This window comes from Equus przewalskii, chromosome 1, assembly GCF_037783145.1.
Source record: "Equus przewalskii isolate Varuska chromosome 1, EquPr2, whole genome shotgun sequence".
Taxonomy (NCBI): Eukaryota; Metazoa; Chordata; class Mammalia; order Perissodactyla; family Equidae; genus Equus; species Equus przewalskii.
In genome coordinates, this window is record NC_091831.1 from 72,538,225 (window position 1) to 72,561,529 (window position 23,305).

The 23,305-nt window shown below is 38.6% G+C and overlaps 1 protein-coding gene across 14 annotated transcripts in view; it reads right to left on the minus strand.

The window, feature by feature from the left end:
• The window catches only part of CHRM3 (cholinergic receptor muscarinic 3), a 457,925-nt gene that overhangs the window by 207,741 nt on the left and 226,879 nt on the right, over positions 1–23,305 (minus strand). For 3 of the 14 annotated variants that reach the window (XM_070568077.1, XM_070568134.1, XM_070568140.1), the window contains exon 4: positions 6,592–6,687. The exons of 9 other annotated variants lie outside the window; for them this stretch is intronic. The gene's annotated coding sequence lies outside the window, so the exon portion shown is untranslated. Of the gene's footprint in view, positions 1–6,591; positions 6,688–6,976; positions 7,112–23,305 lie in introns of those variants that run through there. 2 more of the 14 variants (XM_070568092.1, XM_070568095.1) reach the window with 2 other exon arrangements.

The following is a 23,305-nucleotide window of genomic DNA, read 5'->3' on the forward strand; positions in this document are numbered from 1 at the left end:
AGGTCGTTAAGATGAGTCTTGAATGCTGAGTAGGAGAGTGAAAGGCAGAAAAAGGAGATGAGGGTGGGGAGAGAGGGGAGGGATAGTCAAGCAGCATGTTCAAATGCAGGAAGCTGTGAGGGAGATTGATATGTTCTGAAAGCCATCTTAACGGGCCTACAATAGTTTGAGGAAATAGAACATACACAACCAAAATGGCAAAACATCCTTTTACAGATTTAAATGACTGTAAATCAGCCTAACAGTACAAGCAAAAGCTCTTACCCCAATAACTGTAAAGAATTTGAAACTGTTTCCAAAATCATGTACACACATTATCTCATTCTGGCTTTACCATCTCTCTGCAAGGTGGGACAGGGTAGCCTTAGCGCTACCGTGTGTCTGGGGAAACTGCGGTTGAGGGGCTTGCCCAAAACCATAAAGTGATTCATGTAGACTAGAGGTTAAAGTGGGGGGCCAGTCTTCCCTCTGCTGCAGACGAAGGTGCGATGGTGGGATTCAGGAAGAAATGCATGTGGCACATTGATGAATGTGTTGTGGCCATTACAGTCACCATCCTACTTCACGAGAAGTGCTTTCTTGATGTGTGCTGCATAGTGGGCTCTGGGCACAGCTGGACTGTTGCCGCTATCACCTTCCTGTTTCCAACTTCAGGAATGCAAGCACGGGGTAGAAACACACGGTTGCTTAAGTCCACATTGTTTCACCTTGTGAGTTTTGGTACTTCCCATAATAGACCTTTCTGTACAGCCACATTGCAGACGTGGCTGGCTACTGTGCACTGTCCAGCAACAAGGGAAAAAGTGTTCATTCTGTTTAAATCCAGTTGTGAGCCTCAAATTCCCTCTGTAGACTTAACTGTTACATAAGAGCCTCTCTCAGGCCTGGTGGTTTTCACCTATGAAATCATCAGTACTTTAATAACTTTGCTGGGGTACTGTGTGGATGAAGGGCTTTGCTGTAGGTAAGAAGTTAGAATTGCTGTGTTTATTCAGATAGAAAAGGAGGCCAGCACCCAACTGTAACATGTAAAAATGGGGAGAGTGGGCACGGAGATGGGGGAAAAGCAGGTTTAGCAAAATGAAGAAACCTTGTCTATGACACATAAAGAGAAGGCTTATGTAAGAAATAAAAAATCTAAAGGAGGCTGTGGCATTCTCCAGAAGATGAGAAGCATAGTTGCTGAGGCTGGAAAGACTGCAGAGGATTCTTTCCTTTTCTCTTCTCCCTCCGCCCTCTTTTTCTCTTTTAAACTCCTGAAGTGAAACTGCTTAGACTATGTTAATTTCTCATCAGGAAGGCGAGAGACTGGAAAATCTTTCCATAGCCCCCAAACCGCCTTGCCCTCATGAAGGAGGATATAAATTTATGTTTTCAATGCTTTTTCAGTTGAGAAAGTTTATGCTTGTTACAGGCTTTCCGATAGCTTATAACACACTAGGAATTATTTTGGCTTTAAAGAAAAGTGATTGCTTAAAAAGGCAGCTCTTGCTACAAAGGCTCTCAAGATAGAAACCAATTCCAGGGAACAGAGGAGCAATAATGCCTAGAAAACAGACACCAGATGAAAGACAGACAAAATTCAAATGACAGTATCACCCAGATGTGCAGCTTCTAGCAGTTGTCTTACAATTGCTTGACAAACTACACTTGTCACCACAGAAGTAAGCTTGTTCTTGGGTAGGATGCGACAGAAGATTAAGCTAAACTGTTACCTGAAACCAAAACAGAGAAGCAAATAAACAAATCAAAATATCTCTGACAAACCTAATGGAAGAAAACTTGGATAAGACATTTAAAGGGGAAATTGGACTACACACAGAATTCTAAAATGAGCAATTTATGGAGATATTTATTTTGAGTATATTTCCCATTTGTTTGTGCAAACACTTAGGTAATTAATGAGGTCCAACAGATCGGACCTCAGCCATCTGCAATGTAATTCAGCACTTACGGCAAGATAGAGATTGGTTCTCTAGAGAACTCTGACAACTAGCTCCTATGGATGTAAACTCTGGAATGAGAAAGCAGGTTGTACGAAACTTTGTACCAAAAGAACTTGAATGAACAATCTGTGCAAGAAGAAGTCAGGGGTGGGAGGAGGGTTGGTAAATGAGATGAGAGGCGCAGAGGCAGAGAGGAAAAGAAGTGACAATTTCTGTGTGCCACTGACACCCAAGGCGTTGATTAACTTGCCTAATCATTTCAACAACATTGTGGAGCAGATATCATTGTCACTAGTTTACAAATGAGGAAATTGTTTTTTTTTCCCCCCAGAGGCTAATTCATTTAATACACAACAAGAAGTGACCTGAGTTGGGATTTGAACCCACGCTTGTCTGACACTTAAGTGATGTCCCTAATTAAGCCACACTAATTCTCAAACAGTAAGCAATATGTAAATTTTAAAAATCTCAATGGCGATCAAATAAATCCAAATTAAACCCCCCAAAATGGCATAGATTGCATTAACTACAATTATAAATAATAAAAATATAAATTCAGATGAGACTACTGGAAAAACAATTGATACAATATTTTTGGTGGTACTGTAGATATGTACAGCCCATTGAATCACCAATCTGACCAATACCTAGATTAAAAGTCCTTTAATACAGTTATCTCTTTGGACGTAGTAATCCCATTCACAACTTATCCCAAGGAAATAGTTCCAAATTAGAAAATGGTATTTTTAGGAAAATGTTCATTGTAGCTTTAATCACAAATAGTGAATAATAGAAATTATTTGTGTATGTAACAGGGGATAGCTAAGAAAATGCTGGTATACTATCAGCATAGTATTTGCTAGTTAGGTAGTAAATAAGTTGCAATACAAAGAATGATAAAGAAAGCCGTGTATAAAATTGTACATGCTGATTATAAGTAGGTACAAAACTTATATGTGAATAAATACTAGCCAGATGATCATAAAGAAGAAAATAGTTGTGCCAGGGTAGAGTAATTATGAATACATTTTAAAAAAATGTTAATCCCTTTCTCACAATATAATTTAAAATTGTATTCATTTAAAATATCCATTGCATAAAAATATAGACTCACAAACATGATATATTTGGAGTGTGTGTTTATATGGTTAGATGGTTTCCAGTATATACAATGCTATTTTGTTACATCGTTAACTATTTGATAGTGGAAGAAGGAGAAAGGAGATATACTTAGTATGATGCCCGGATAAAATACATATATTTTAACAGGATGAGGAAGAACAATTTCTTATAATAATATTCCAAGAAAAAGTAAGATAAGATTACAATGACAGGAAGATTTGTTGACATAATTGCTATTGCATATGATTATAAATGAATCTGCGATCAACAGTCTTTTCTATTCTGTACCATAGCTTTCACCTTCTCACAGTCCTTCGATCCTATTTTCTAGGGGAAAAAAAACTAAAGAAAATGGCTGAGCTGCAGAATTCTCCCACTCTTTCATTTTCTGCTTTAAGATAACACCCATATCCCCAGCGGGGTCTCCTCCATCTCTGGGAAGACATTTGTCTTTGGCTGAGCAAGAAGAAGGTGCATTTGAAGACACAAAAGCTAATTTTCGGCGGCTTGCTTCTATCTCACGTAAGAATAAGAGTGAGGGAGTAAGTGTTCCCCATCTGTCTCATGTAGCATCCTATTCATCTCTCTCTAGTCTGGTCTCATTCCTGGTCTTAGGAAATTCCTAGCATTGACTGCTCCAAAGTATCTCCTGTCTTCTGGAAGTGAGATGAAGGTGGAGAAACTACATTGCCATCTCGTGGGTCAACAGTTACTGGAAAGCAAAGGAATTTATGAAGTTCACAAATCTCATAAATTATTAGAAATTCACAAACCATATTCCCTGCCCCTCCCTCTGCATTGTGCTTATGCATTTGTGGTTAAAAAGAAACCCCCAAATTAAAGGCAATTCAGGTACTGTTCAATCTCTTTTGGATAAGTTAACCTCTCCGTTTGGCCTTCCTTTCCTACTGTTTCTTTCCAAAAATATATATATATGTGTGTGTGCATAGTAGAAAGAAGTGTGGTTTCAATAAACTCAGGAATAGAAGAAAGAGTCTGTGTCTCCAGACATGACTCGTCTATGTCCTCTGACCTGTGGGACAGGGCTCCTTAACCATCTGGGTGCTCCTAGCCCTGCTGACACTTAGAGTTAAGTTGGCCACCGGCAAGCATGCTGTCTGCTTTTTCTTGACCTATTAAAGTTGGGTAGACATCTCTGTTTAACTCAACCTCATCTGGCCTCCTGCTCACAATGTAGCTTTTCTGAGGTCTGGCTGTGATGCACATTCAGCCCTGGAGTGCTGTAGGCCTCAGGTCAGATGCACCTTCACCCGTAAGATGGCACCCCAGCCCCAGTGACAAGTTCTCCAGCTATCTCAGGTCCTATCTATGTTATACCAGATCCCAAGTCCCAGGCTTCCCTCTGATTGACAAGGCTGAACTGCTGAGTTCACTACAATGTTGGTAGAGGCCTGCATGTGAGATAGCTCCCTGTTTTGGTACACACATAATTTTCACTAACACATCTCTCATTCTCGGAGCTAAAACTCCAAGAGAGAACGTCGGGAGGCACACATCAGACTGCTTCACTTTCCTCCCTTCCACTGTCATTCTTGTTTTGCAGAATTCCTCAGACTCAGCAAGGGGGCATGTTTTTCTTTTTCTTCTTGGTGTCATATTCTCTTACTATCAGAGAGTGAACCTAGATGTAATAAATCAAAAGGCTTTTTTTCCATACAATATGATCTTGAGTTTTCTGGGCTCTATCCTTGATAAATTTAAAAAATCTAGAAAATTCTTTCTCAAAAACTAACCTGGATTTCCACTTATAGCCATGACAGAGTGACAAGGATGGAATGTAACCTACATCCTGACATAGCCCCTCCAAAAAGAAAACAACCTAGAAAACTATACAAAATAAATGAAATAACTGTTTTCAGGAATTGGACAACAGGTAGTGCACTACTGCAAAATCAATAAGAGAAGAGTAACCTACATCTGGGGTCTTTGGAAGAGATTTCTGGAAAGAGGCAAAGGTAGGGGAGCCCAAGCAGAGCTTGTTTGCCTCACTAAATTGAAGAAGCAGTGATCAGAGTTTGAGGAGTCCAGTAACACTATGAAAAAGATGCTCAACAACATTAATTATTAGGAAAATGCAAATTAAAACCATCATGTACCCGTAAGAATATCTAACATTAAAATGATTGACTATATTAATTTTGTCAAGGATGTGAAGAAACTCTAACTTTCATATACTACTGGTGGGAATGTAAAATGGTACAACCACTTTGGAAAACAGTTTTGCAGTTTATTATATAGTTAAACAAATGCTTAATAGATAACTGAGTGATTATAGTCCTAGTTATTTACCAAGAGAGATAAAAATATATGTCTATACAGAAACTTGCACATAAATATTCATAGCAATTTCATTCATAATTGCCCCAAACTGGAAAAAAAGTCCATCAGATGGAATAGAGAAGCAAATCTTGATACTGTTACACAATGGAATAAAAAAAAAGGCAATAAAAAGGGATGAAATACTGATATTCACAATACCATGTATAAATCTCAAAAATATTATGTTGAGGGGCCAGCCCGGTGATGCAGCAGTTAAGCTGGCACCTTCCCCTTCGATGGCCTGGGGTTCGCCGGTTCAGATCCCGGGTGCGGACATGGACCACTTATCAAGTCATGCTGTGGCAGGGGTCCCATACACAAAGTAGAGGAAGATGGGCACAGATGTTAGCTCAGGGCCAGTCTTCTTTAGCAAAAAGAGGAGGATTGGCGGCAGATGTTAGCTCAGGGCTAATCTTCCTCAAAAAAAAAAAATTATGTTGAGCAAAAGAAGACAGACAAAAAATACACATTGTAGGATTCCATTATTATAAAACTCTAGAAAACAGAAATCGAATCTATGGGCCAGAAAGTAGAACAGTGATTGCCTGGGGCTTGAGGTGGGGGTAGAGTTTGTGTCAAGTGACAAAAATTGGGTATAAAGGAACTATGTGTGGTGACAGAAGTGTACCATGACTTGATTCAGTGGTAATAACATGGTAGACGCATTTGTTTAAGCTCATCCAAATACACACTTAAAATGGATGCTTATTATTGTACATACATTACACCTCAATACAGTTGATTAAAATAAAACCTTACCTGGCTTCTTATTCTTTTACAGTATCAGAGCTGATCTCATTAAAAATCTAATATTTTATTTTAAAAAGACTTTTTTAATTTTACAATATTAGTTTTGGCACATTAGGAAATGTTCACGCCTTGCATTTGTTTAAAAATAATCCAGTGTTAGTGGGAAAAGGGTGCCATAGAGAAGAAACAAGTTGGTCATGTGTTGCTAATTATTGAGGCTAGGTGGTGAGTGCAGGGGACAGATTATGCTATTCTGCCTACTTCTGAATATGCCTACACATTTCTATTTAAAGCGTTTTAAACATCTAGTGGACTGCATTTCTTTAAGATATTATCATTAGTATATTAGTTAGCATTAGACATCTGTTTTAACCCCCTCTTCTCCACATTCTTGTCCCCTGATTTGTGTAAAGTCTTGCAGGGTCTTTCTTACATTTTGCATGCCATCCTTTACTTTCCTTCTTGTATCTCTCAGTCAACGGCAGTTTTCATATCAGAAGCAACTTGAGCGGCACGTGTAAGTCAAGACCTGAACAATTTGACGGAAAGTTAGTTAAATCTCTGAGTCTGCTTCCTTATGTTAAACAATGACGAATTTTAGTAAGCCTGGCCTGCACTAGAGAGGTCCTTTTAGAAAAAATAAAACAAGGTGTAGAGAAAGCCCACTCTGTTAGTGAAGTTGAAGAACAAGTCTGCTTAACAAGTTGATTGAAACAAACAGAACAAAGAAACCAATTCAACACAATGAACACAAAGAAAGAGACAGTATGAAAAATTTAAAAGGGAAAGGAAATTGGGCTTAATTATTTTCATCCTACCTTTCCCTTTTAAGGCATTTGAATTCTAGCTAACTTCAGGGAAAGTTGGCTCCAGGCCTGCAGTCACATGAGGGGGTTTGGGTCCGGAAGTGCTGAGCCCGTTCATTCCTGGCCAACACCGAGTGTGCACAGGCTCCATCCTGACAGGGCCTCCTAGATTTTCCCGTGAGATTGAAGCTCAGGATGAAGGCAGTCAGAATAGAAATTGATTAAGGGTGTAGAAGGAAGTGGTCAACTATGTAGGCAGGGACGCCCTTTAGAGAAATTAATGTCCCTTTCAGTTTCTTAGCTTTGTATAAAATGGGATACGGCATTTCCCCCTGATCCTATTTATCTCTAGAACTATCCGTTCTTTCTATGAATAACCCCAAACTGTTTTTCTAATGAGCAAGAGTGGACAAAAAACATGTATTAGTAACCAACGAAGAACATAAGCTTCTGCAATCCAATTCTGATGTGATGAATTAGAGTTCTGTTCTCCAGAAACCAACACGTTATGGATGAACTGTTAAGTGTTCTTAGTGTTAAACCAGAACAACAAAGCTGCAGAGTGTTTACGAGTTCAAGCTGTACCGAGGCAACATGTGTGCCTATTATTGGAGAGCTCTAATTTTCCTTTAGACACAATTCCTTTAAATTTTAACCGTATCTTCTTATAAAACGTTTCACCTTAGGAATAAGAGCTGAAAGAATTATAAGGAAAAAGAGTCTCACTATAGAATGAGGGTCAAAAAATTGCTAGAAAGAGACATATAAAGTCTGTTTCTATTCCAAGATGTTGTATATTTAATCATTCCAGAGAAACTCAGGTAGAAAGCATGATACACTAGTGTCTTTGTGGGATATAGAGAAACGTAAGTCATCATCTTTGCTTTCGGGCAGTTTAGGTTATCTTTTGGGAAAAAAGATAATCACATCATAAGTAAAATGACATAAAGTTATATATATGTTATGTATATAATATATATATATATGATGTGGATATTTACATCTATCTATCTATCTAACTATCTATCATCTATCTGATCTATCAAATGTGGTGCTCAGTGTTAGTGGCAGTTAGTATTATAGGACTGTGGGAAAGGCATAGATTCATAAAGGATTCATAAAGGATAAATGGATACTTCTGTGGGAGATAAGCTAGATCATAAAATAAAAGAGGAGGGAAGTGCCTTAGGGATAGGGACAATAAAACTAAAGGTTAAGACTCAAGAATAAAGATGATAAACTATTGCACCAAGGGAGAAGAACACTGGGCTGAGTTATAGGAAATTAGGTTGCAGACAGACTAGGGAAAGTCTGGAATGCTGGACTTTAGGAATTTGTACATATCCTGAGAGCAATGCAGAGTTACTGAATGTTTTGAGTAGAAGATTGAGGTGACAAGGACCGTCTTTACATAAATGATATTGTTGAGAAGGAATGCTGACTAGACACAAAGGGCAAGGGACTAAAGCAGCAGGGACCAAATCAAATTCTAAAAATGTATTGACCTTAAGTGATGAATACAGCAGTTTCAAGTATCAGTAAACTCCTAATAAAATGAGATGCTTAGAGTCTGCACACATTGCTGGATTTCAAAGCAATTCAACACAAAATACTTATTGTTTATTGCTTTAAGTTGTATGAGAAAGAAAACAGGTCTGTAATAGAGTTATAAAGTTATAAGAGAATAGAGAAGGATGAGTTCAATTCTTATCAGGCATGGGAGGACAGTGAAAGACCACACAGAGATAGTTGGTTTGTGTTGGATCCTATAAAGTGGGGAAGGGTTTTGATAGAAAGACACTGGAGACAAGAAGACTCATGCACAGAGAAAGACAGGAAAACGTCCGGAGGCAGGTGGCAGCAGAGGGTATCAGGCAGCTTGACTGGTGCATAGATACTTAAGGGGGTGGTGTGTGCAGAAGGAGAAAATGAAGCAACACTTCTTTGAGAAAACTACTTCCCCTTCTGTCTTTCAGTTTCTTCATGGAGCTCTAAGTTTTGCACTTTAAATTCACACTGAAGACCTGTCAAAGAGCTGAATGATAATCAACCTGTAACTGACAGTGCTGAAATAGAGTGATCATGGGGAGCAGCTATGGTGGGAATCATGAGAACTCGGGAGGTGACTGCAGGAATCTAGGCACCGAGCAACAGACTGGATGTTGAGGGAGGGGTGGAATATAAGCGACAGGTGCCAAAGAACATCATGAAGAAAACATTTAACTAGACTTCTGAGTGTAAGTGCCTGACATTAAGCTTTTGGATTGTAATGTAAGGGCCTGACATCAAGCTTTTGATTGCCAAGGCATCTATTTCAAAAACATCCATCTTGAATAAACATCCCCAGCTGTGTGACACAGCTGCTAATAAAACAACTATATAAGAAACCAGGCTGCCTCACCCACGAAGTTCCCCTTAGGAAGCCCTGGGTAAACCAGATAACTGCCCACTTGAGCGACCCTGCTTTTCCCTTTCCGCATCTAATTCCTGCTCTCATGTCTTAAATTTGCCAATAAAAAGTGAACCCGCAAAACCCCAGGCACTCCATCCTTACACTCCATTGAAGGCAGAGCCTCCGGCCTCCGCTCTCTCCCTCTCTCTACCCTCGGCCATGTTGTGTGGCCCTCAGGAGTGCCAAGCACCCTCTAGCACCCATGAGTAATAAATCTTGTTCTTCAAAGTTCCCTGATGGTTGTGCATACCACAAGGGTGGGTCCAGCCACAACACTGGCCTCAGTTGTCTATGGGGGCTCGCCACAAGTAATATGGGCCAGGCGAATGCCTCAAGCCTTCCTAGTCTACAGCATCGCTACCAACAGGCTGGGACCAACAAAACTTCTCGACTGACTGGATATAAAAGAAAAAGGAGATTATTCACATATTTTTAAAAGGTCAAGGAACCAGGAGAATGGTTATTCCTTTGAGATAAAAAGGGAAAGAAAATGTATGCGTGTCTGTGTGTGAATTTTGGAAGGATGGTAAATAGATCCGTGTTTTAGAGATTCTGAGTTTAGTGTAAGGGTGCGAATTCAGCAATATAAACAATTAGTAACGTAGAAAGTAAACCTTGGAGAGAGTTTAAAGATTAAAATATAAAGATGACCGACCTGCACAACAGCTACAAGAGTGATTCGAGAAGAGAGACGTCGAATAGGAAGGAGAGAGAGTGTGAAACAGAAGAAGCAGACTTAGTCTTAGTGAATAACTATTTTAGGAGGCGGGAGGTAGAAAAGAAGAATCTAGCGCAGACCCATAAATCAATAAGAGAACGTGGGAGAACACAAGGATTCTCAGATATTATTGATGGCAATGTCAAGAAATGCATACCAATTGCCTCAACTTCTAAGAAGTTTTCAGGTAGAAAAACTAGAAAAAATAGCTTAGGTTAAGAAAGAGCAGGGTTCACTGATAACCTTTAAGACCAATGTTTCACGGTAATTAAGGAGAAGCCAAATGACAGTAAATTAAAAAGGAGATAGGACAGCGAAGAAGGGCAAATAATGCTGAAGAATCTGGCAGCAAAGGGGAAGCAGGAAAACAGGCTAACTGGAGGAGACAGCGCCAGGCACATGGTGACATTCAAGTCCTCTGAACGAGTAAAAGGAGACAAGGAGGTGAGGTCAAGAAGCATTTTTAACTTTTTAAGAAAAAGATTTTAATTAAAAAATGTTTTTTATCAGGGTATAGTTGACATATAACATTATATAAGTTTCAGGTGTACAACACAAGGATTCAATATTTGTAAATACTGCAAAATAATCACCACAGTTAACATCTGTTATCACACATAGTTACAATTTTTTTTCTTATGATGAGAAAAAAATTAAAGTTTTTACTGTTTAAAATACCAGAATAGGAAGTCAACAAATAGGCTAACAGGGCAGATGTAGGAGACCGGAGAGATTGGACGAGCATCCTGGTAGAAAAGTGAATGTCTTAGTTGAAGGGACTTTTCTTCTCTAGAGACAGAGGGAGTGATGCAAGGATACAGACAGACATGTTGAAGGGGACCGGCTTGCAGATGTGCCAGTTCTAGGTGTCTCAGAAGAGCAGGTGATGGAGTATCCTAAGAGACCTTTGGTTGCAAGGGCAATGTGTAGAATTAGGGGCAAAAAGTGAAGGGGAACTTTCGGGAAGCCACTGTGAAGAGTAGACTAAGCCTTTATGAAAGGCAGACAGGAAGTGCGCTGAGAAGCCAGGAAGACCCACATTTAGACATTGTCTCATCCACAAGGCACGTGGGAAGACCCACATGTAGACATTGTCTTGTCTACAAGGCTTGTGGGTTTCTCCAGTAATGTCTCGTGACACTGAAGCATGAGAAGCTAAAAGCTTCAACGAGAGTCAAAGGGAAGCCCAGAGGAAGATGGAAGGGATGAGAGAGGCTGGAGTTTCAGAGAAGGTGGTAGTGAGGGGGGCTGGGCAAGGTGTCTGCTGTGTCCTGAGGGGACTCACGGAGCAGTTTCCATGGGAGGCTGAGGAAGAAAAGGAGCGGGGAATCATGAGGAGAGATTCTAAAGATAAGGGTGTGGGAGAACAAAAGGAACTTTCTAAACCATACAGGTCCCTCTGCCAAAGGGACTGGGTAATTGTCTTCTCCATCTCACAGAATAAAAAATGAAAAAGTTTAGAAAGTATTTCAGATATATATAGAAGGCCCCATTAGTTCTAAGGAAGCAAGACCAGTGGGCCTGTAACTTTCATTGTCGAGCACAAAGAACAGGGCCACGCACAAGCAGGAATTTAAAAACTGCTTTTGATACTGTTGAATCAGTGATAAATCAAACATGGAATAAAATCTACTTTCCTTCCCAGTCTTATTCACATGAGCTAACAGAGCTGGATGGAACAGGATGACTTACGTGAGGACAGTGCTTTATGCTCAGATAGAAAGGACTCTAAATATTTATAGACACAGAAGTTTCTTAGATAAGTGAGATTATTTATCTATTGCTTTCCTCTCCAATGACATAAAAATATTTTTAAAATGAAGACTACATTAGTATTTTAGTAGCTTTCAATTCTTCTTAGGGGCCAGAAGGGAGACCTAGAGGATAAATTTGAGTCAAACATTTGTGAAACTTAGTTTCATGACTAAGAAAAAAATAAGTTAATTTTTAAATGTTTTACATATTTTAGAAAATAATTTCGATATTTAAATGGCTTTCACTTATTGCTCAAGATGGTATCCCATTGGTTCCCTAACTGGGTGAAATCATCAAAATTCCCTGGAAACTTCTTTAAAGGGGAATATTTCTGGGTACCATCTCCAGAGAGTCTAATTCAAGAAGGCCCAAGAATCTGTATTTTTACAGAAAGCCTCTAAAGGAATATTGTAAGAGTCTTCTACTGGGAAGGGTTGACTATAGTTAACAAGCTGAAAAATAAACATATGCTACTTGGCATTGCACAAAATTTAAGAGTAAATTAGCATTGCTCAACTCCTGTCTCAGATATAAGACTAGCTTCTTGTTTCATTTGGAAATACAACACGTATGATTTTAGTTTTATTTATTCTTCCTTAAAAATGCAAACAGGCCTAAAGACAATTAGGCAGCAAATGAGAAATCAATTTACTACTGTATATTCTTCCTTTCTTTTATGATTCCATTCCATTGACTACTGCGGCATTGCTATGTGATGAGATCACCTTCAGTATATTTGTCATAGGGAAGCATTCATGTTTCCCTCTCCTGGAGATGCACGGCGAGGGAGAGAAAAGTAAGTGTGTTGAATGTGGATTATATGGGATCCAGGAGTTTAGCAAACTGTTGATACAATTTAGTGTGTTAACTCTTGATAGCCTCATAAGTTTTCTGAGATAAAAGTCAGAGCTCTCATGGTGATCTATATTGAAACAGGGAAGAAGAAAAAGGAAGAGAAAAGAGATAAGACTGAAAGCCTTGAGGAAGCAGAGCAGACAGAAGAGCAGCACCTCATCAGTTCCAATTCAAGAGCTGCCCCAGCACCAGGACAGCACTGGCTAAGATCTTCTGCTTCCCAAACACACAAATCCACATGTCATATTAAAAAACAAAGCAAAAAAAAAAAAAGAAAGAAACACCAAACATTACAGAAACAAAATCACTGAACAAACACTCTTATCCTTTATTAATGACAATTGCAGAAAATTACTAACTTGAATCAGTCAAAAACTAGACTTGCATGTATTGAGCATCTATCCTGAGCAAGGTTGGGGACGATAATGCGAACCAAATAAACACAGTCTCTATGTTTACAGGTTACCTCAAATATTACCTAAAAACTAGGTCTGATATTGTTTTGAAGCCATAATTTAGTTCTGCTGTACTAAAAGAAAAATCAAGATACTCCCATTATTTTACCAAAACTTGAATAGATATCTACCACATTCAATGAGGAACACTGAAAAACATCCTGACAAAAACCATTTTGTCATTTGCACCTTTTGAGTTAATTTTGTTATATCTCATGATTAAAGGCTTTCATAAAGTATCCTATAACTATCATGCACAACCATTTTAGAAAACAGACACATTGCACCAGTCACATTTCATACCTCCTAAAGTCTGTAGATAGAATATTCCTCTTTACATGAGGCAGGCTATTACTAGAATTCTAAGATGGGTTTTCAATCAGCTGGCAAATAGGTATTGCATATTCGCCATAATCTGTAAAACAGTGGCTTTCAAACTTTTTTGACTTCTTATCCACAATAAGATACATATTTTTCATATTGCAACCCATGCACCCACACACATATCTAAAACTGCAACAAAATGTTTCCTGAAACAGTATTCTCACAATGCATGGTGTGCTTAGATATTTTCTGTTCTATTTTTTTAATTTAAATTTTAATTAGTTAATCTTTTTGAGAAAGATTGGCCCTGAGCTAACATCTGTGCCCATCTTCCTCTACTTTATATGTGGGATGCCTTCCACAGCATGGCTTGACAAGCGGTGCACAGGTCCATGCCCAGGATCTGAGCCAGTGAACCCAAAGCGGAGTGTGCGAACTTAACTGCTACACCACCGAACCAGCCCCTGTTCTGTTTTTTTAAATTAATAGGCCTCATTCTTTAGTTTTAGGTTTGCAGGAAAATTGAACAGAAACTACGGAGAATTCCCATATATTCCTCTCCTCATACCCTCTCCCAACCCCAGTTTCCCTTATTATTAACATCTTGCATCAGTGTGATACACTTCTTACAACCAATGAACAAATATCGATACATCTGTATTAACTGAAGTCCATAGTGTAGATTAGGGCTCACTCTTTGGGTTGCACATTCTATGGATTTTGACAAATGTATAATGACACATATCCACCATGACAGTATCATACAGAAGGGTTTCACTGCCCTAAAAACCCCTGCGATTTACCTGTTCATCATTCACTCTTTCCCTCCCCCGAACCCTGGCAACCATTGACCACTGCGCTGTCTCCATAGTTTTACTGTTTCCAGAATTTCATATAGTTAGAATCCCTCAGCATGCAGCTTTTTCATATGCTCCTTTCACATAGCATGATGCATTTAAGATTCCTCCATGTCTTCAAGAGTTCATTCTTTTTATTGTTGAATAATATTCCATTGTATGGATGCACCACAGCTTGATATTATTGCATTCTACTTCATTAAAATAATGAGTTTTGAATTAGGTAAACAGTCAATTGATTTCAGAACCTATGAAAGGTTCATATCCATAGTCTGAAAATGCCCCAAATATGATGTTAGTGCTTACTGAACACAAAGGGACAGACAGCTTGGTCCCTAAATTAGAAGTTTACAATGTTATTGGGAAGGAAAGGTCTACTGTGTGACATGTTTAGCAACAAAAGCCTAATAACAAAACAAAGGCTAACAACCAAACAAAACACAGGTAAAAGAGATATAACAAGCTGCGAATTCCTAAGTGCTGTTGAGGAATACGAAGAACCAGCAAGTGCATGATATAAACTCTGTAAGAGCAGGACATTGGGTCACTTACTGAACATGGGACGTGGGCATGTTACTTCTATATGCCTCAGTGTCCTCATCTGTAAAGTGTGTATAATAGTAATATCTATCTCATTGGGTACTTAGGAGAAGTACATGAATCATGTACATATAGAGCTAAGAAGAGAAAATGGCACATAATAAGATTTCAATAAATATTAATCTATTATTATTATTATGAACCACTCTATCTTTAGTGCTTGCTTGGAATATACTAAGACTTCAATATAAATATTTTTTAAAGACTGAAGGATTTCAATTTTCATAGGCTTATCTGGTCTGTGGAAGCTTTTATAAAAAGCCAGGACATGAGCCATGAATAATGTATATAGTTTGGTAAGTGCAGAGAGAGAGAAGGAGGTAAGAGGCTGAGGATACAGCAAAATACTAGGCTGAAAGGTAGAAAACTAAAAGTCGCATTTGGAGGATAGTGATCAATTTGACTAAAGCAGAGAGTAAGGAGCCAGGAAAGAAAAGCTTTCACTGGACTCCCTTTTAAGAGATGCTGATGACCTTTGCAAATGACAGATATTTGAACTTCCTCTTTCAACAGGCAGGAGAGAAAGACTTCAATTACCTGAACAGAGAGAATAAAGTCCCAATACCCTAGGCATCCACTGTATATAACAAGTTAACTTCTCTTCTATGCATCTTAGAACAGTACTAGTTATGTACCATTCTTGGGAGAATTGAGAAGATATACTCAATAATTTTCTGTGTTCTGTGGCTCACATGAGGAACTCTGGTTCAGAAAGTCTACCTATTGTCCACTATTGGTGCCATTTGCCACTTGTGACTGTTTTTTATTGTTTTGAGGAAGATCAGCCCTGAGCTAACTACTGCTAGTCCTCCTCTTTTTGCTGAGGAAGCCTGGTCCCGAGCTAACATCCATGCCCATCTTCCTCTCCTTTATACGTGGGACGCCTACCACAGCATGGCTTGCCATGTGGTGCCATGTCCGCACCTGGGATCCGAACTGGTGAACCCCGGGCCGCTGAGATGCAGAACGTGTGAACTTAACTGCTGCGCCACCAGGCCGGCCCGTGACTGTTTTAAATTTAAATTAAATGCAAAGAATTAAGAATTCATTTCTTCAAGTCACACTAGTTTCATTTCAAGTGTGTTCAATAGCCACAAGTGCCTAGTGGCTACTGCACTGGACAGCACAAATGTAGACAGAACATTTCCATCATTGTAGAAAATCTCTTGGGAGAAAGAGGGTCTAGAGGCTAGAGAGGCACCTGTAAATGGGGAGAAAAATGGAGATGAGAGACAGAGAGAGGGAGGTGAATTTATGGGAAGGACCGGTAAATCTATATGAAGAGAGGAAGAGTCCAGAAAGGAGAATGATAGTGGAGTTATTAGAAATCTTGGAAATAACTGAGGTAGTAAGATCCCAGGAGAGGAGAAGAAGATGCCCACAGAGCAGGGACTTGCTTAGAGGTGAAGGAGAAAGTCCCTTCTCCCAGAGATCTAAGGAGAAGAAGACACGTACAAAAACTGAGAATTTGGAAATAGAAGAAAGAATCCTAAAATTTATATGGAACAACAAAAGACCCTGAATAGCTAAAGCAATCCTGAGGAAAAAGAGCAAAGCTGGAGGCATCACAATCTCTTACTTCAAAATATACTACAAAGCTATAGTAACCAAAACAGCATGGTGCAGGTACAAAAACAGACACACAGATCAATGAAACGGAACTGAAAGCCCAGAAATGAAACCACACATCTATGGACAGCTAATCTTCAACAAAGAAGCCAAGAACATACTGTGGAGAAAGGAAAATATCTTCAATAAATGGTGGGAAAACTGGACAGCCACATGCAAAAGAATGAAAGTAGACCATTATCTTACACCATACACAAAATTTAACTCACAATGGATTAAAGACTTTAATGTAAGACCTGAAACCATAAAATTCCTAGAAGAAAATATAGGCTGTACACTCTTTGACGTTGGTCTCAGCACCATCTTTTCGAATACCATGTCTACTCAGGTAAGAGAAATAAAAGAAAAAATAAACAAATGGGACTACATCAGACTAAAGAGCTTCCTGCAAGGCAAAGGAAACTATGAACAAAACCAAAAGACAACCCATCAACTGGGAGAAAATATTTGCAAATCACATATCCAACAAGGGGTTAATTTCCAAAATATATAAAGAACTCCTATAACTCAACAACAACAACAAAACAACCTGATCAAAAAATAGGCAGAGGATACGAGCAGACACTTTTCCAAAGAAGATATACAGATGGCCAAGAGGCACATGAAAAGATGTTCAACATCACTATCATTAGGGAAATGCAAATCAAAACTATAATTAGATATCAACTTATACCTGTCAGAAAGGCTATTATTAACAAGACAAAAAATAACAAATGTTAGAGAGGATGTGGAGAAAAGGGAACCCTCATACACTGCTGGTGGGAATGGAAACTGGTGCAGCCACTATGGAAAACAGTATGGAGATATCTCAAAAAATTAAAAATAGAAATAACATACAATCCAGCTATCCCACTACTGGGTATTTATCCAAAGAACTTGAAATCAACATTTCAAAGAGACTTATGCACCCTGTGTTCAATAACCAAGATATGGAAACAACCCAAGTGCCCATCAACTGATGATTGGATAAAGAAGATGTGGTATATATATACAATGGAATAATATTCAGCCATAAAAAAAGACAAAATTGTCCCATTTGCAACAATATGGATGGACCTTGAAGGTATTATGTTAAGTGAATTAAGCCAGACGGAGAAAGACAAACACTGCATGATTTCACTCATATGTGGAAGATAAACATATGGATAAAGAGAAGAGATTAGTGATTACCAGAGGGGAAGGGGGTTGCGAGGTGGGTGAAGGGGGTAAAGGGGCACATATATATGGTGAAATAAAAATTAGACTATTGGTGGTGAGCACAATGCAGTCTACATAGAAACTGATAAATAATAATGTACACCTGATATTACACAACCTTATAAACCATTATGATCTCAATAAAACAACTGAAAAATAAATAAATAAAAGAGAATTTGAAATAGAAGATATGGGAACTCACACCTTGAAAAGGAGGGAAAACAACCATGGGAATGAAGGAGTCAGACTGGACAAGTGTTTTCACAAAGTGAATATGGAATAAACGTATTTACTGAAAATCATAATTGGTAAAATTATTTTGAAGAAGCTATGAGGAGGTACAGATACTTTTTACAACTTGGCAACTTTTAGGTGCCAAAATATTTGTTAATTTACAAATCCATTAATCAACCAGTCAATTATAATTAGCCAGCCCTGGTGGTTTAGTGCTTAAGATCCAGCACTCTCACCACCATAGCCCATGTTCCTTTCCCAGTCAGGGAACCCACCACTGTCTGTAGGTTGTCATACTGTGGCTGCTGTGTGTTGCTGTGATGCTGAAAGCTATGCCACCGGTATTTCAAATACCAGCAGGGTCACTCATGGTGCACAGGTTTCAGTGCAGCTTCCAGACTAAGACAGACTAGAGAAGAAGGATCTGGCCACTCACTTCTGAAAAATTGGACATGAAAACTCTATGAATAGCAGTGAAACATTGTTTGATATAGGGCCAAACAGTGCAAAAAGACCAGGCAGTGTTCCGCTCTGCCGTACACAGAGCTGCTAGGAGCCGGAATCAATTCCATGGCACTAACAACAACAATTATTATTATTTATTGGGTCCTAATATACTAGGCATTCTGAGCAAACCTGTAATAAAATTAGAAAGTCTGGACTTACAGAAAGAACTTAGAGAACAGCATAAACAAAAGCTAAATTATAGAGTACAGCTTAAAAATGTTATCTCAAATTAGGTATGGCAGCCCCTGGCACTCAGGCTGCAGCTCTTGGCTTTTGTCCTTTTGCAGCCATCACGAATCAATTGTGACATTCCTTCTGGTTGAGCCCAAAGAAGCCTTGGGATGCCTTTCAACACAAGACCCCTTATTCATACTAGTTAGTATGAGAAATCAAAACTATTCGTAAATCTAGTACAAATAATATTAGAATTGTACAGGGAGTCACACAGAGGAAGCCCAAGGTAAAGCTATAGATTTATTTTTTAATAATAAGTTCATCTCATCGTTTGAAATCCAAAGAGTTAATCACTCACTCAGAATAAAAGAACAGACCTCAATGATGGCTCTCAACTCTATCAGATATTCAACCCCTAATTTAGGAACTTCTCCTTATTCGAGAGAACACTAAATAGAGATACTAAGAAATGCAAATTAAAATTAACAAAGGGGAACAGACTAGACCACAATAATAACCCCAGTAAAGTATAGTCCATTGTTCCCAGTTTTTCAGGAATTATGCACTAACATAGTTTTCAGAGTAGAAAAGATAAATTTTGTAATTTCTTTCCAAGAAATGTAGAAGGAAGTATATAAATATATTAGTTATATAAAGGACAAATGAAACCCACAAAGGAACCGAGGACAGTGGAGACAGATGATATTTTTAACATGATTTTGCTATATTTTAAAAGGCACCTTACCGATGTGAATTTCTCCCATCCAATGGCTTACCTGTTCATACTTCAAATCACAGAATCAAACTGGAGTTAAAATGGTTTTATTGTGAGATTTGGTAACCAAAATATATTTCTGACTGATGGAAAAAAATATCAGAGTACAAAAAGACAATTAAGAAAGAAAAGAGATTCTCAAATTCCAGTTCTTGTATCAATCTTGATGAATAGTTCACATAAGTCGCTGACCTTTCTGTGTTGAAAATCCGGGTACATAACTGCTGAGCCCACTTTGTTAGACAGTCACCTGACTCCTTAATTCCAGGCTCTGCAGGTGAGAAAATTTAGCAGGATGGTACCTCTCAATTTACCTGGAATAGTCAAAATTGAGTGCAATAGTACAGTCACATGCCACATAATGATGTTTCGGTCAGTGACCGATCACATATACCACGGTGGTCCCATAAGAACGGTACCATATAGCCTAAGTGTGTAATGGATTATATCCTCTAGGTTTAGATAGAGTGTGCAAGTACACTCTATGATGGTTGCACAAGAATGAAATTGCCTAACAACACATTTCTCAGAACATATTCCTGCTGTTAAGGGATGCGTGACTGTATTAAAGAATATTGCTACTGTTTTCCTCAATATCCTTGCGTAAAGCTGGATAATGTTACAATGGCAAGAAGAGAGAGAGAACCTTGGGACATTTTAGGTATTCCAGCTCCTCTTCATGTTTCACTGTACGATGGTTGTCTACAAACTTTATTCAATGTAATATCATTAAATAGAATTTTAATGGATTTGAAATGGTACATACATACATGAATATACTATGCATAAATGTTCCTACAAATACACCTGTTGGGCTTTCTTGTGAGAAGCCCTTTTTTATACTTAGACTAAGTCCTTTGTACTAGTATAGTGGTAGAATATCCTTTCGTTTTCCTAAAAATGTTGACAGTGTTGCTGGCCCAGTGGTGTAGTGATAAAGTTCACGCACTCTACTTCAGCGGCCTGGGGTTCAGGGGTTCGGATCCCGGCTGCGGATCTACACAGCACTCATTGGACCATGCTGTGGCAGTGTCCCACATACAAAATAGAGGAAGACTGGCAGAGATGTTAGTTCAGCGACAATCTTCCTCAAGCAAAAAAGGGGAAAGATTGGGAACAGATGTTAGCTCAGGGCCAATCTTCCTCACCAAAAAAATGTTGACAGCAAAGATTAGTTGCTTTTTTAAAATGACTCCCATTTTCAAAACCAAAACTTCATACTTCTCTATCAGCCTCCTAAACTATTTTGAAATCCTAAAATTTGAGAACCACTGCTATAGAAGGAAATAACTCTTTGATATGCACAGCCATCAAAACATTTCAAGGGATATGTCTTTTAGAAACAAAACATAGAAGTCATGAAAACGAAATATGATTACTGTGGTTAGAAAAAAATTTATTCAATAATAGTTTATTTTTAACTCATGTAAGTGATATTTGTTCTTTACGGAGAGTTTGAAAAGAAGAAAAAATAAAAGCATTTTTAAAATCACTTATAACCCAACACCAATATTTTTACATGTCAGTTCTTTTTCATTGTCCTAATATTTATTTTTACAAAAATGAATGGCATTAAGTCATTTGTTTAATTTCATAAGACTTAGGAAGCCCTTAGAAAGACTGCCCATAACAAGAAGACGTTTCAAGATTACACTAATATCATGCCTGATTGTGCAGGTTAATAAACTAGTTTTAGAGATAAGAAGTCAGGTGGGCACCAAGCTCTGAGAGTGAGATGAAGGTGGCTAAGCCTCAGTTTAAAGAATTACACCAAGAGAGAAAGCTGGCCGAGAGCCATGTGTATGAGGACATCTGAAGTATGTTTAATTTTGGACTCTATGAAAATATCTTGAAACCAAGGAGCTCAAAAAGCCTTTGTTAGAAAGGCAGGAACAAATGAAAGTTTGATTATCCCCCATTCAACAGATGGAAAAAACCAGGCTCAGCCAACAGTTCAGGAGGTCAAAAAAGGGACTAAAGTTTCTGATGCAGGCCTGAGCTCTATTGTTAAAGCTTGCAAGTTTTTGTAAGAAACAAGAAACAGTTTGACTTGACTTCGCTTGGCCTTTTGGCCTGCAAAAATACTAAGGCAGGCTGACATTTCGGCGACAAATTTTACAGCTGTGTAATCACTGGGGTCTGGGAGACCTTCCTATACTTGGTTCAGCTCTTGAATGCCTTTTGAGACCAAGACAATGGAACTTATAATTAGCAAACTACCATAAGTCTCAGAGTATGACACATGAATAGAATTCTTCCTTTTTTTCTTTCCCTGCACAGGGACCTAAAAATAGAACAAGTAACTGTATATTTGCACTTCTATTCACACTTACTTTAAAAAATATATTGAAAGATGGAACTTAGTAAGAGCAAAGCCCAGTATGAGGTGAAGGATTTTTATTTTCCTCTAATATTGAGTCTTCTTGTTGACGTGAAAGCGTCAACCCGAACTTGTTAGAAAGGCATTTGTTCCAAATTGTCCTTTCCTTTCTATCCCCAGTGTTACAAATCCAGTCCCGGGCCTTATCACTTTTCCTGGGCCACTAAAATATCTCCTCTGATACAGTGTCCCTACTTATTCACGATTTAAACCAACTCACATATGGATGCCAGATAAGTGTTGTGAAACACATCCCTGATCGCGTCAGTTCTCAACTCAAAAACAACATACGACTAGCCATCACAGAGAAATCAGGAATTGAACAGTTAAGGTCCTTCAAAATCTGATCCACACCTACCTTTACAACCCATTCCTCCTCTCCAGCCCTGTGCAATCTAGAGCTTCCAAAGCAGACTTTTTACCCTTCCTTCATGTGCTTCAAGCTTTTCTGGCTCTGTTATTTCCTGTGCTGTTCCCTCCAAGAATACTGGAACTCACTCTCAAGATTCTATCCACCCTCCCAAGGCCAACCGTAACAATCTTCTCTCTTAGAAGCCCTGCTGACACCCAGCCAGATCACTCCTTCCTCTGATCCTCCTCAGAAAATTTCCTCTATGCCTACTCATTTAATTTTGTCTTGCATTTTAAGCATATGTGTCTCATTTTCCACTGCTGCATAAGGTAAAGAGCAAAATGCTTAAGGATCCCTTATAAGTCTAGATCATTTCTCAAAATCAGACTTTCTGGGATCTACCTACAGAGGTCTCTGTCTCTGAAGAGGGAACAGACTTCCCCTCATCCCCACCTGCACCTAGAGTCTACCTTCTCTCTTTCTATCAAAGGCAGAATGGCCATATCATATCACGCATTTACATCATGCATTACTGTAAATGATGTAATCCAGCATCTTAGGTTATTTAGCCTCTCATCTTAAGATGATTCTTTCTAATTATGAAGTCTGTTATGCTAACTTTTGCAAAATAGCTCTTTACAATGAACAAAATGCTGTCTTATGGACCACTTCCCTGGACTTTCACAACTCTGTGAGATAGGCTGATGTGACCAGCCCACACTACTAAAGAGGAAAAGGAGATTCCAAGAGGTTAAGTGATGTAAGTAGTAATGTAAGAAGAAAAAACTTTTAGTGGCAGAAGGAAACTCAGAAAGATTATCAGATCTGTTTGCAAGTTCATGCTGAGGAGAGGATTGGGAAAGTAGAAAGGCCACAGTGAGAACTCTTATTCCTCACTATTTCCTTTTTCCTCTGCTCAGCAGAAGGGAAATAATAAAAATAGCTAAGATTGACTGAACGCTTACAAAATGGCAGGCACTACCTTTAGCACTTTACATGTAACTCTCTCGCTTACCTCACATAATAGTAGTTATGAGGTGCCTGTCACTACAGAGTACACATGATGAAACAAGATCA